The sequence below is a fragment of the Argiope bruennichi genome, chromosome 10 (genome assembly GCF_947563725.1).
Source record: "Argiope bruennichi chromosome 10, qqArgBrue1.1, whole genome shotgun sequence".
Lineage (NCBI taxonomy): Eukaryota > Metazoa > Arthropoda > Arachnida > Araneae > Araneidae > Argiope > Argiope bruennichi.
The window spans coordinates 22975330-22989692 of NC_079160.1; positions in this window are offsets into that span (position 1 = coordinate 22975330).

Below are 14363 nucleotides of genomic sequence, written 5' to 3' on the forward strand. Positions count from 1 at the left end.
CTTAAAAACTTTCGACTACAATTTTTCACCATTTTCGAATTAAAGGGTTAAAATAGACTATCATTAATATGGCATATATTAGAAAATAAGATAGCAGCATTAACAAAAACTTCCAAATTAATACAGTTTCACTAAGAAAAGCATTTTAAAAGCAAAATATTTATGCGTATTGTACAAAAAATTGCTATTTATACGAAACCAGTTGAAATACCTGGCCAAATAAAATGAGCAGAAATAGCGTTCAAAATGAAATTTTCATGTTTCTTTACTAATAAAAACTTACGGTTTAATAAATTGTCATAAAAATTTCATTAAAATCTTGCTTATATTTTAGTATTCGTAAGCAAAAATTTTCATTATCGTCCAATGCGAAAAAAATAAGAATCTTATTTAATATTAGCACTGCATGGAATCCCAAAGAGCCTGTAAACAAACGCTTTTGAATCTTATTTTTGATGAAAAATTATATTTTATAAAAATTTATAGTATTCAAAAGCTTTTAATCATCTGCAATTTTATTTTTAATAAATAAGCTTAGGAATGCTTTTAAAATAAACAAATAATCCTCTAAAAATATTAAGAAAAATTAAATAATAATACCAAAAAATAAAAGTTAAGTACTTCAGTGTTTTTATATCGCCTAGCAACGAAATATCTATAAATTTCCTTCAAAATCGGTTGCATATTTTCAGTTGCTTATTAAATGTGGAAAGAAAAAAACCTATAAAAATTTATGCTAACGAAATTTGCATCATTGAAAAAGCAAATATTTGGATATTAAATTGATATAAAAATATTTTAGTAGTAAAATTTCGGCGAACTTCTAATTAATTTGATTATTTAGTTAAAATTTAGTTGCATATGACCAATAATTTAAGAGGAATCGAGATATATAAAGCATATGCAGAGCTTAATGACTTAATATTTTTATTCTCTATACGAATTATATTGTTAGTATTGTAATCGTCAAAAAATTTGAACTCGAGGTTTGGACGAATCGCCACGTTTCAAACTTTCCTGAATTCGAAAAACACATTGTAGAACAATGTCTATCTGTCTATTCTATTGTTTGTCTATCTGTGATAAAGATAACTCAAAAGCCCTTTAAGCTAAATGGATGAAATTAGGTATATGGCTTTACTTTTATCAAATCTTTTGGGGGATACCCGTTCTGAGGAAGTCTCTCTGTCTATTTGTTCGAATATAAGTTAACACGATAACTATAAAACGGAGAAAGCTAGATAGATAAAAAACGGTATACAGATTTAACACCTATTGTTTAAACATTTATCACTTTTTTTTGGGTTAAAATCGACGAGGGTTGACCGTCTGTCGGTCTGTACTTTCAAAAGCATGTAAACGCGATAACTCCAAAACCCAATGATTTGAAATACCAAAGTTGGCATGCTATTCTGTGACCACAGCCGAAGTTTTGTTAAAATTTTTTTCTTTCAATTGGTTGAGAAAAACGCCTACGAAGCCTATATTTGATTTTCGAGTATTTCCGCATGCCTGAGATACATTGGTAAAGCACTCACGAAGGTCACATTTTTTTTTATTGAAGCAAACTTTAGTTTCAATAAAAATGTCGAATTGATGCCAAAGATTAATTTTTCGCAACTGTTATAAGCAGTGCCGTGCAAGGCTTTATTTGGATTAGTTTAGTTATATTAATGTCCCGTTTTAAAGCAACACTAGGGCTATTTTGGGACGGATCTCGCAATTTTGAACTGCGGTTAGATACCTGAAATGGCATCTCCCCCCCTCTCCCCATCACGTCACACTAGCGGGAGAACGTTTGGCCCAAAAGGATTTAACGTGCAACAGGCCTCCTTACACGACAGTTCTTCGGTGGAATCGGGTCTCGAACCTGAAGCCCTATGGCTCACGAGCCGAGACCTTACCAACAGGCCACCGTGGTCCAGGCTTGGTCAGGAATAATATATTTATTAGAGGTTCGCGAGAAAGTTTTAGGGTGACCACTCCCACTGCTTTATTTTTTGAGTTTAATGCTAGCGCTCAATATAAGCATTAATTATATTTTATTATATTAAATATTACGAAATACAATTAACCATAACTGCAAATAACTTAAGAGACTGAAATAGCGAAATTTCGTTACATCATTTCATTTGCATTTAAAAATTGCAGTATTTTTATATTTTCGTTTTCTAACTAAATAATTGCAAAAAAAAAAAAATAATAATAATAATAATATTTCAAAATTGGAAGTTTTTGAAATAATTAATGATGTAATAATGTATTTTTTTTCTCCCCAGAAGAATCAGCATCACATGCCCATGGATGTAAAAAGCCCAGGGAATTTATTATCACTCATATATATGGAATGTTGTATTTGTTTCATTTTCTTAGTATCTGAAGCTAAATTCAGGGGAAAAAAACTCAATTTGCTCAAAAAAATTACTCCTCCACCAACGCAGAATTCATTTTCTAATTCAATAACTTTTCTGTGATTGTATGCACGTATAAACGATTCAAATCTTCACCACAATTATAAAAAAAGAAAGAAACTTGTTCAAATCGAAATTGACTAGTTCAGAAATACAAGCAGATTGGATTGGTAAACGGAAAAATAAACAAATTTACTAATTTTTGAAAAGACCTCTGACGTCATTGGTGTACTTGAAAAAGAATTTAATTTATGTTAATAAGGTGCTGACACTTTTTCATTTTTAGAATCCTTTATAGAATATATCTGAAGTGTTTTTCTGTCTTTTTGTCGAAGAAGGACCAGATTTACGTGATTTAAGCAGCTTTCTGGTTTTCTCTTTTAAACTTGATAAACGCATCTGCAGTTTATTTATGGCTTCTTAAACATGACTTTTCCAGAATGGAAAAAGGATTTATTTCAGGTAAAAACGAAATACCTTCTTTAAAGCGAAATACTGAACCGAATCATCTGAATATTTCTGACCTTTAAAACACACTATTCACTGTCGTTTTCCTTCGAATTTTTCGAGACGTGCATTCTTACATTAAAGTGGCAAATGTTGTTTTGAATGAAGTAATCACATTTTTATGTTTTATATAAATGGTTAATATATTTTTTGCACTTAAATATTAAACGTCTTCAAGCGCTTAGTACACTTCTCTATTTAATATTTTATTTATTAGGGAAAGTTAGTCGTTTATGGCAGTAAATTATTAATACATTCCTATTTCATACATTTTTATCTCTAAGTATTCATATTGCATTCATCGCTGTTCATATTTCAACAGAAACTCCTTGACACATTTAAAATTAAGGTTCGCTTAATCAAGTTTCAATGAAACTAATTTGATATAAAGTGTAGTTGAATAGAATAGATAAATGATTTATACATTTAATAGTTAATGAAAATTTTTTTTAGAGATAACCTCCTGCCAAAAATGGATAAACTTGATAATATTTATTAAATTTTCCTGGATGTATGTGACGATAAGTAATGAAATTAATTATCTGCTGTTAAGAATGTATTAATTTAACACTGATTATTCCAAATAGTGCTTATTCGTTTACAAATTATATATACAGGGTGTTTCCGAATTCGATTGACAAATTCAGAGGGGGGATAGTAGGTATCAAGAGGATAAAGAATCACCATACAACATGGGGTCCCAAACGACGTTTAGTAGGGGAAAATCGCAAAAATATCGGGAATCGGAGAACTGGAAACTGTAAAAAATTAATGCAAAAATAACAAATGGTGTTTCAGATATGAATTTTTTTAAAGTGAAAGCGCATTCTTAAAAGTTTTATTTTATGTTGGTAACATGCGCATTTGATGATCTATGGGGTCGTAAATTACTGAAAACGAAAAAAGTAATATAGAACCCATATTTGCAAAAATATTAAAACTTGAAGAAACATAACAGCTTGAAAATGTAAGGAATTTTATATTCCATAGTTTGATGTAAGCGTGTAGTGTGAGAACCGGGGAGTTTTAAAGATATTGAAGAAAAACTAAATGGGAATCAGAAAATATGGCTGCAACATCAGTACCGATGTTCGCAGCGAACGTTGTGAAATTTCAAAGATAAATTCAGAATAAGGAAATTAGGCACTAAGCTGACAAAAAAAAAAAAAAAAAAAAAAAAATTAACAGAAAGCACAGGGGCTCAGGCAACGCTGATTCAGTAAAAATCGCAAAAACAGAAAAGACAATGAGTCTGGAGAAGAGAATGACCCTATGAATGCGAGAATAAGGAACAATTAGGTAATCGAGAAGAAGCCTTCTCGTATGTAAATTTTTCATGCTTTCGAGAAAAATAAAAACAGCTAGTAAGTATTCATTAATGAACATTGCAGAATTGATGATCGTTAAATTTTATTCGCAAATAAGAAGTCATATTTCACGAATGCAACTAAAATGTGCTGGTGTTCCATAATACATTAACCAAATGTTCTGGCTTGCAGTTGTTGGTGTTCCTTGCAGCAAATCCGGAGGAACGTGCTACAAGAAAAGAAGGTACTTTGTGCCACTGAGGCGTTCGGGCAGAAGATACGGTCTCTACACAGATATTAATATTAAACTTGTGTTGTAGGTTCGACGAGATAGTGATGTGAGACTTTTCGAATGAACTAAATATGTGCATATGTTACTTCTTTTCACGTAAAGCAGGTTTTATCAGAGAATAACAGGAAAATGTGCATCTTTCTGTGTGGCATCAAGCATCCAGCGTGTGAACTCCAGCTGATTTGCGATTTTCATAGAAAAACGTTACCTGCCACTCTGTGTTTTCTGGTAATTTTTCATCTACTTAATGCCTTTTATCCTGAATTTATTTTTCGAATTTCGCAAAGCTCTCTCCAAACATCGGTACTGATGTTGAAACGATGTTTTCTGGTTCCCACGCACACACACACACACACACAATGATAAACAGTATAATTGATAAAGTTTTTCTAGAGACTTGTCCTCCTGAAGGCAATAAGACCCAATAAAAAATACGTCCTTTTACAAGCAAGGAGTAATTCCTCCCACTTTGTTACCATCCCCAACAAGGAATCGAGGATCACCCACTACATTTGATGTTCCTCATAACCATGTCTTTGGTTCCTCTTAATATGGGAGGGGAACAGTATAATACAATTTTTTTAATCGAAAGCGGAAATACGTATTCTTGTCCAATAGCCTGGAATAATAAAACTTATAGACAACCCTATAACGGATTTTATTAAGGGTACGTAGACGTATTAAATTTAAATAGACGAAAAAGAAGTTTGGTCAAAAGCAAGTGTTGTTTCTTTCTTTTTCTTTAAATAATTTTAGTATTTAGAGCTTGTAAAAATTAAGCACAAGACCTTATTACTGAGATTCTAATAATAAATCATTGCATCAATTACAAATGTTTTGAAGAATTAAAGACATAAATTAATTACAAATCTTGATTTTGTCCTTTGCGAATATCTTTAAAATAATCAATATTAATTTAAACTGGAATGTTGCAATTTGTACTTCATAAAACGAATGATTCTTATACGTTAAAATTGGAAGCCTTATGCATTGAGCAAGATACAATTTTTTAAATTAATAGATGTAAAACTTAAAATAAATATCATAATTTTCTTTTTTTTACTTAAGATATTAAACCAAGCAAAATTAATTAAATTCTGGACGCAAAAGTAGATTGAGTATGGAGAATATTCAGCAATTCTTTAATGCAATGCATCAAAAGATATAAAAGAATCTTTTATTTGCAAGTTTAAATAAAAGATTAAAGATCTCAAAACGTGTGAAACGTTAACTATTTAAACTACAATAGTTTCAAATTGAATAGTTTTAGTAATAGATTTTAATAACTTGCGTTGTGATATCAAAATTCATTTCGTTCTTCAACTATTCTACGTGGGCGATAAGAACATATTTAATTTGTAGGTTTTAAAATTCCATCTTCAAACGAATGAAATGAAAATTTCTCAAGTTTCACGAAGTATTCACATTTCATTACTTTCTTAAAATATCGGAAATTGAGTCTTAGCATAATGATGATAAACCTTGCTATGTAGGTGTGAAATATTTCTTAAATACGTAGGTGCGTGAACTAAGTGTTGATTCTTATTTAATTTTAAGAACACATCGGCGAAATGTTATTTCTTTCACAATTTTTTTTAATATCCTTTGGGGATTGTCGCAGTTAGTTTAATATCAGATGATGAAAGAAACTTGTAATGAGGTTCCATTGAGGTTTTTTTTAAAAATATTGTTCAAGAAATAAACTTTGAATGAGGGATATTTTTGCTTATATTTAAAACCTTTTTGCTTCGGAAAGATTATGCTTACGTAATGAAAAATAAACTAATAAGGTGGTAGAATCAATAAAAATTCAACTGCTTGCGTCAGCAGGTGGTTTCAATTTATTCAGTGTTCTTAGAAACATATTACTTTGCGCATAAAGCTTTTTTTTTTAATCGAAGTTTTTCTTTTCAGTTTTATAATCAAAATTTTATTGTGTTATTTTAAATCCGAGCATACCGAAATTGATAAAACTGGTGTTCGAAAAGACAGAATTTGTATTTTTAAATTCCTCCTGGAAATTTCCAGCATTGATTGCTATTAAAATGGAAATAGAAATACGTTGATTTAAGAGCCCCGAACAGTTAACACCACAACACACCTCCGTTTTTAGAGCTCATGCAGCCTTTTGCGGTTTGGTATGGATGTAGGTGGATTTTATTTTAAAAAACCAATAAATAAAAAAAAATGAAATTGAAATTGAAATCTGCTATCCCAAATATCAATTTATCATGTGAGAAGTTCATTCCCATTTTTTTCTTTGTACTTCTTTGGGCGATAACTTATAACGACTCTGCCATTTATTAGCCAGACGAGAGAATCGGATACGGGGCGGACATTGGAGCCAAGTTGTAACTTCTTGTTGGCGATAAGTGGCCAAATGTGACAACCTTCTTTTTCATTTTTAAATAAACCTAAAAGCGAAAAATTGATGCATCAAAAGCGATAATTCGGCAATTTTCTGCCTATTCATTTTGAGGCTTCAAAAACCCCAAACCGAAACATGTTCTCACATGATAGTTCTGATGAATTGGAAAGGAACATACAAATGACGAAATACGTATACATATAACATATAAAAAATTGTAAAAACTAGAATATAAAAATGTTTTATGTTAATTTGCACACGTATAGATATGTTTTTTCCTCTCATTAAAACCCAAGAGTAAATAATCCTGTAAGAAGAATTTAGAACCATCCTGTATTCTTTAAAATTTATAAATAAGGAAATTTACATATCTTGTAGATATTGTTACAAAATTTTTCTTCTACAACAAATACCTCCCCTCAATTGTAATTACTCAGCACATTTAATTGCTATATGGTTCAGCAGCTTTCTTGCTGTCTAATCCTCCAGTTTCTCTACGTGTCGGCGACTCCGACTCCTCTCACACCACTTGTGACGATACACACGACGACTCGGACGATCCACACAACAACAACAACCAACTAGCTTCTGAGTGCCCGTCTTTTATAGTTCCGGGAGGCGGGGCTAGAATCTTCTGACCAATCAGGGCGTACCTGGCTGCATCTCGGTTGTTAGTGGATGGATCTTGAAAGTTCTCGAACTTTCCGGTACTATCCATTTAGTCGCCAAACTCGCCAAATTTATCGCCAAGCCGCCAAATGCTCGCCAAGTCTGTCGCCAAGCTCTAAGTTCATTGATCTCAGCACGTACAGGACCGATCGTACAACGGTCTTTCTTACGATGACTCTATTCGTGCCGGGTAGCAAAATTACAGATTTGTAACAATATGTTTATCGTGTAAGTAAAAGTATGAGTCAACAATTTTATAGTTCAAATGCAATGGTATTTTCGAGATTTTATATACTATTTTTTATCACTTTGATGTATTTTTTTATACTTTGCCGTTGAATTCCTGAACATTGTTGTTGTTAAATGTTTCATGGCAAGTTACATTGGAACAAATCTCTATAGAAAAATATATAAAATTGATCTCCTTTTCAAGATTTTGCATTTTTAACATGTTCTTGAAAATTTTGCAAATTTCAAATATATATTAGGTTATCATTTTTACTTTTATCTATTCTTCTACTACCATCAGTTATTCATCTATTATATTTGCTTTTATTTGTCTTTATCTAATAACTTCATATTAATTAATTTTTGTTTGATATGAATTTTAAGAATCCAAAAGTAGTTTTGTATATTGCACATTTTTGGTTTATCAAATATGTTTATAATGTTCTAAAGAATGATTCATCAGAATTCAGATTGTAAGAATTTTGATTATATTTGTTACTTCTTTTGTTTGCTTAAAACTACATAAATTTAAATTCATGAGATTTTACAATAAATAGCAGCATATTCATTTGATTTGGAGATAGGGAAAATTCTATTGTAAAAAAGAAAGAGTTATCGTTGAAGGGATATATTCAGGTATCTGACATATGAAAATTTAGCAAACACAAATTTAATAAAATAATTTCATTGAAAACATTTTTGCATTTTCTTTCTGTTTCAATTTTCAAGTCTAACCATTCACTGACTATATGTCTAACAGCTATTCCATCAAACTATATTAAATTCATTAAAAAGAACACAATAAAATCCAGAAACATTATTCTTAGGAAATGTTTAAGAACTCTTTCTTAAACTTTAGACACTTGTTACTTTTTTTTAACTTACTTATACTAATGAAAGCTATCAACCGAGCATGTAATAAAGATAAGAATTCGTTAGTTTTATCTAAACCTTTCAAACAAGTAAAAAAAAGAAGAAGAAGATAATGCACAATAGCCTTTTGGAAGATTTGAGAAATTTGAAGTTCATTTCTTCTCTTCATCAGTTTAATGGACGTTTTCATGGAATATCTCCAAAGAATCCTCTCATAAAAATGTTTATGCATCGAATTAAAGATCAGTAATTTCGAGCTTTTTATGATCAGTGCTGCCAAAATTAGGAAGCTTATCTTAAAAGATTTAACAGCTTAATGGTTATGATGTGTTCAAAATATAATCAGTCTATTCTAAAAATCTTTAATAAGTTGTAAAAAATTCTACTTACGGACGCCGTTTTTCAGTCATTAAACTCTTTGACGAGATTATTACCTTGCGTAGTAGACATAACAAAGAGGTTTATCTTAACATATCGCATGATAATCGTTTGCGTAATAATTATCTAAAAAAATAACAGCAAACGATAATTAAATTTTAGTTCTTTTGAGTTTAGTAAAGATTGTAATCTTGTTTTAAGGCAAAAATAATATGTCTGCCGTCCAGATGTTGAATAAAGAATGAATTTTAATCGTTTTCTTACTAGGTTTTAAATTAATTTATAAAGAATTGGCAACGATAAAACTAATTTCTTTCAATCAACTTTTCCATGAATATAAAAATAGCACATCCATATATTCTATTACTTGACTGAATTATTGGATTTTTGAAATTTTGATTGATGCAAATGATATTAAAACAGAAAAACAATTAAAGCCTCAAAACATTTCATTTATAACTTTTGAAATTTTAATAATAGTCACAATATCTATTAAATCAAATGTTCTCTTACTTTTTAAGCTTTGAGATCCATTTTTTAGAAACCGAATCTACTATGACCAATTTGATCTTCGATGCCCTGAACTTTATCCAGAGACAAATTACATACTTTTTCATGGAATAAAACGAAATTTCTGTAAAAAAAAAAAAAACCATTTAGAATTAATTGTGATATTTGTTTACACAATTATAACTATCCATTTAGAAATTAATGTGCATTCAAACAAAATTGGATTTCTTCAACCAATAGGAGCATCTTCGTTTCCATGAATTTATTACATGGAAACGAAATATTAAACGAAGCCTCAGATTAGAATAATGCGATAACGTGTGATGTAACGTGTGTGCAAAACTTGGTTCTTTATATGTGCATCACCAGCACCTTGAAAAGACACTTATATGTGTTCTTTATATCTTTTAATTCGTCACGAGTCGCTTGTTTGAGCGGTGAGCTATATTTTTACTTTACTTAGTATATAAAAAATATACGTAGTATACAAAAAGCATAGTAATCGTTAGAAACTTCGAACTCGAGATTTTCTCCCGACGAATCACCGTGTTTTAGATCTGAGAAAGAAAATACATTTTTGGAAAATGTCCTTCTATCTTTGATAAAGGTAATTTAAAAATACTTTGAGCTAGATGGATGAAGTTTGGTATACAGCCTTTATACCGAATTTCTAGGTTTCTATCAAATATTGATTAAAATCTATTCAAAAGAAGTCCGTCCATCCTCGAATATTTGTTAGAAAACAAGTTAACACGACAGTTACAAAACGGAGTCAGCTCGATGGATAAAATGTGGCACACAAATTAGCATTTATAGTGAAGGCACCCATTTCATTTTGACCAGGCCCAATATATGTTTGTCGGTGTATACTTTCAAAACCCTGTAAACTCGATAGTTCCAAAACTCAATGACATAAATATATTAATTTTGGTGTAAGATTTTGTGACTACAAGCGCAGTTTTGTTTCAAAATTTTTCAGTTCATTGTGAAGAACTTGCCCAATGCACAAATTTGATTTTTGGATAATATTAATGCATGACAGGGATCAATCGCCAAATATCTCGCCAAAGATGACACATAAATTCAGTAAAAATGCTAAATTCACGCCAAAAGTTAATATTTCGCAAACATTGTACGCAAATGCTATATAAAACATTCTTTGACATGACACGTTTATTAGAGTGAATGACAGGAAGTTTTGCAGAGATTTTTGATGTGTTACAATGATGTTGTTTAATTGAGATTTTAGGTTTACATCATAACCGATATATGTATGGAGTTATTATAATTGAATATCTCGTCTCTGCAGATCTACTTAAAGAAACAAAACGAGGTACAACTTTATGGTCCATCGGAGCAGTTAAAATAACAATTGAAAGTTCAAATTCAATATATTTATGTTGAATTTGAGTTATCCAAAGATGGGAATGATATCGAAACAATATGACGATTCTTCCCACAATTTGTTCTGCATGTTTAGTGTGAAAGCTTTGAAAGGAAGTAGGTATGATACATGGTATTTTTCTGGGGCTACATCTAACCGCAAGTATTTGTTCCTCCACTTCCAATTGACATTGACAAACTTAAAACATGCATGTCTGCAGGCTTTCAAAGTGTCACACAAACATGCCGAAATGGACGTGTTAGCGTATCTCCTTGGTATCGTCAGTATTTTCAGTATAATAAACACTTATAACTGCTTAAAATTAAAATTTCCAGACATTATTTGTAGTTTTTGATAAACAACAAGATTATACTTCATTTTGTTTTCTCTTAACGACTCTGTAAAGTTGAAATATTCTTTTATAATTATCCAGTTTATATTCAAATCCTTGTTGCGATTCATTAAATCTTGACTCGCGACTCGCTGTTTCAGAACTCGTGTACTGCATAACTACTTTACTTAGTTCATTTAAGATTAAGTCTCGTTTTGAAGTAACGTGTAAGATACTTTAGAAAGAGCCTCGTAATTCTGTTGATGAAGATGGCAACTGAATAGATATTACACATTCCATACTTTAAAACGATGCCAGCAGGAAGATGATAGATGAACAATTATAATAAAGTATAATAACATTAAATTTAGCAATATTCTTTCATGGCTGACCATTTATTATCATTTCCTAATTTAAAAAAGTAAAATGTCATTCTCGAATATTCTGCTGACTTTGTTAAAAAGATTTTTTTTGTTTTGAGACAGAAGCATATTCTATTTCCATTTTTTTTAAAACTTTTAACGGAATATTCTTATTAAGTCGCTGAATTCTAAAAAAAGTCAACTCTTCTGCCTTTTTCTAAAAAAGTCAACTCTTTCTTTTAGCGAGATCTTTTCATAGAATTTCTTTCCTTTTCTTTTTTCTTTTCATAGAATCCTTGATGAAATACTTTCTTTTCCTGTTTTATTTTAAAATCAAACATAAAGAATCTCAACTTTTATCTGTGAATTTCAATTCCTGTTCTTTTAAAGAAAAATTTTCCCGAGAGAAATTTTAAAGAAATTTGGAACTTACGACAAATTTTATTATTAATTTATAACAAATCATAACAAAAAATATCTGCTCTCTTTCTATGAACTTAAGACTGCAACTTTAAATTTTAGGAAATAGGAAATTATGGAACTTCAATGTTTTTTTCCATTATTCCAAAGAGAGCAGTAATATTAATAAACAGAATGTTTTTTTTGTTGCAATGTTGTTGCACAGTTTCTGTTCCTATAAGATTATTTATTATTATATATATTAATAATTATGTTATATAAGAAATTAAACCAGTAGGAAAGTCTCTCTAAAATTTTCTCGCATTTCTCTAAAAAACTTTTCATGTCAGAAAACGCTTTGCATAGCATTGGCATACCATGTTATGAAATATTAACTTTTAGTCTGCGCTAGCATTTTTACTGAATCTTTGGCGAGTGTTTGTAATTCTTGGAGAGTTATTTGGCGATTACAATATTTACATCATGGAGATCAAGTCTGAATTTTCCTTGGTTGTAATATAAAAATGTCCATTACATTTTAACCGAGTGGGAAATAGGAAAAGCGATACGAAGGCCATCTAAATATTTTGTAGTTCTTCAGTGTTTTCTAATGCTTTTTAATTCATTGTTAATCTATCTTCGACAGCACATCTATCGCTTGGACGCATTGATTGGCGCTGTATAATCTATCCCGCCCTGGTGCCATAAAACATTAACACATTCATACTGTCCTCAAAGATGACACTAGAAGCAGAGTATCGAGTGGTCGTCTCGATCAAAATATTGGGCCATTGTATTTACTCCAGCATCATTCAGAGGCGATGTTTTAGTGCTTACATATACATGTATGTATTTGCTAAAATGTATACATGCCCGTCGGGCTTAAAATATACTTTGCAGCTGAGTGACTAATACGCAGCGTAACTGTCTTTCCAAATTTTTAACACTTTTCTTCCAGAAATATTTTGTAGTTACTATCGTCCTGACGAAATATGAACATATTCAGTGACCTTCGATCATTCAAACCAAAATTAAACTGCAAATGCTTCTTTAGAATGGAAGAAAGTTATTAAAAAACACAGAAGATTAGATGTCTTGGATGGTTAAGAGAAATTCCTTTAAAATTCATATTAGCTATGGATAAGCTTCCTATAGAGATTGTATTTTAGAAGGAGGCAGTGATAGCTTCATGATATAGTCTTATCTTCAAGACAAGGTCGCAGCCGGGATATGATATTACACAAAAAATCTCAAGTGCAAGACTCAGTGAAAATTAAATCTATGGAAGGTTAAATTTATTCCCTCTGGTAGGCTGCGAAAGCTTAGAGAGGAAGGTACCGACTCATTGTCAGAAATTCACTGGCGTTAATCTTGTGATCTGATCTCTATTCAAAATGATCTTCTTATTTGCCAAAACGAGATATTAACATGTTATTGACCGGAGCAATTTTTGTAAAAAGTAAAGCGTTTATATGGTGATTTTTGTTAAAAGTGGAATTCATGCATGGTTAAATCCAAACAATAACCTTACCTAGTAATGTGTTTATATGAAATTATGTGCATGTGCTATAGAATCATTTGATTGATATGAAATTTTTTTCATATCCCAATTATTAACGTCAGTCCATTTAAATATTTTATCTAAATTTGTCTATGAGTTTACAGTCTGTTGATCACATACAGTATTTTGCGAAGTAATCCATTCGAAGAAGTCGGTTCCCAAAAATACTCTGTCATTAACTAACAAGTGCCATTAAAGGCAGCACTCACTACTCTTCTACTACTCGCTAACACGTGGGTCATTGCATACGATAATTTGACCAGACACATTCATAAAGTATTCTAAATATCATAAAGTGTGACTTTGAATCTAATCTATGAAAAAAAAATTCCCCCAGCATCCTGAATGTGTTGTTGTGACTTATGGCACTCAACAAGCCAGAGGGACAGTTAACTGTCAGCGATTTAAGGCAAGTGGGTGTCTCTTGTTTTTTCAGTAGCTCCGACTAGTGCCAACAGTACGACGTAGCTTCTTCATGCGTCACATTCGCTTTTACAACCACTCTTTACAGGGGGGGGGGGGGCACATTCACACATCTCACAGATAGAACACAGAATGAGGTTTTTGCATCAATTTAATATCCTTAGTTTAGATAAAACATTATATTAGCTCTTTTCAGTTTAATCTCTAATATATTGGTCATTGTATGCTTTTAGGATCATTGCAATTTTTATAATACGATTCGAGGTCCATAACTAGGTCCAAGAGTAAGACTTAGCTATTTCAAGCGTCACATTCGCTTGCACATCCCAATTTTACAGGGGCCACATTCACGTACTTCAC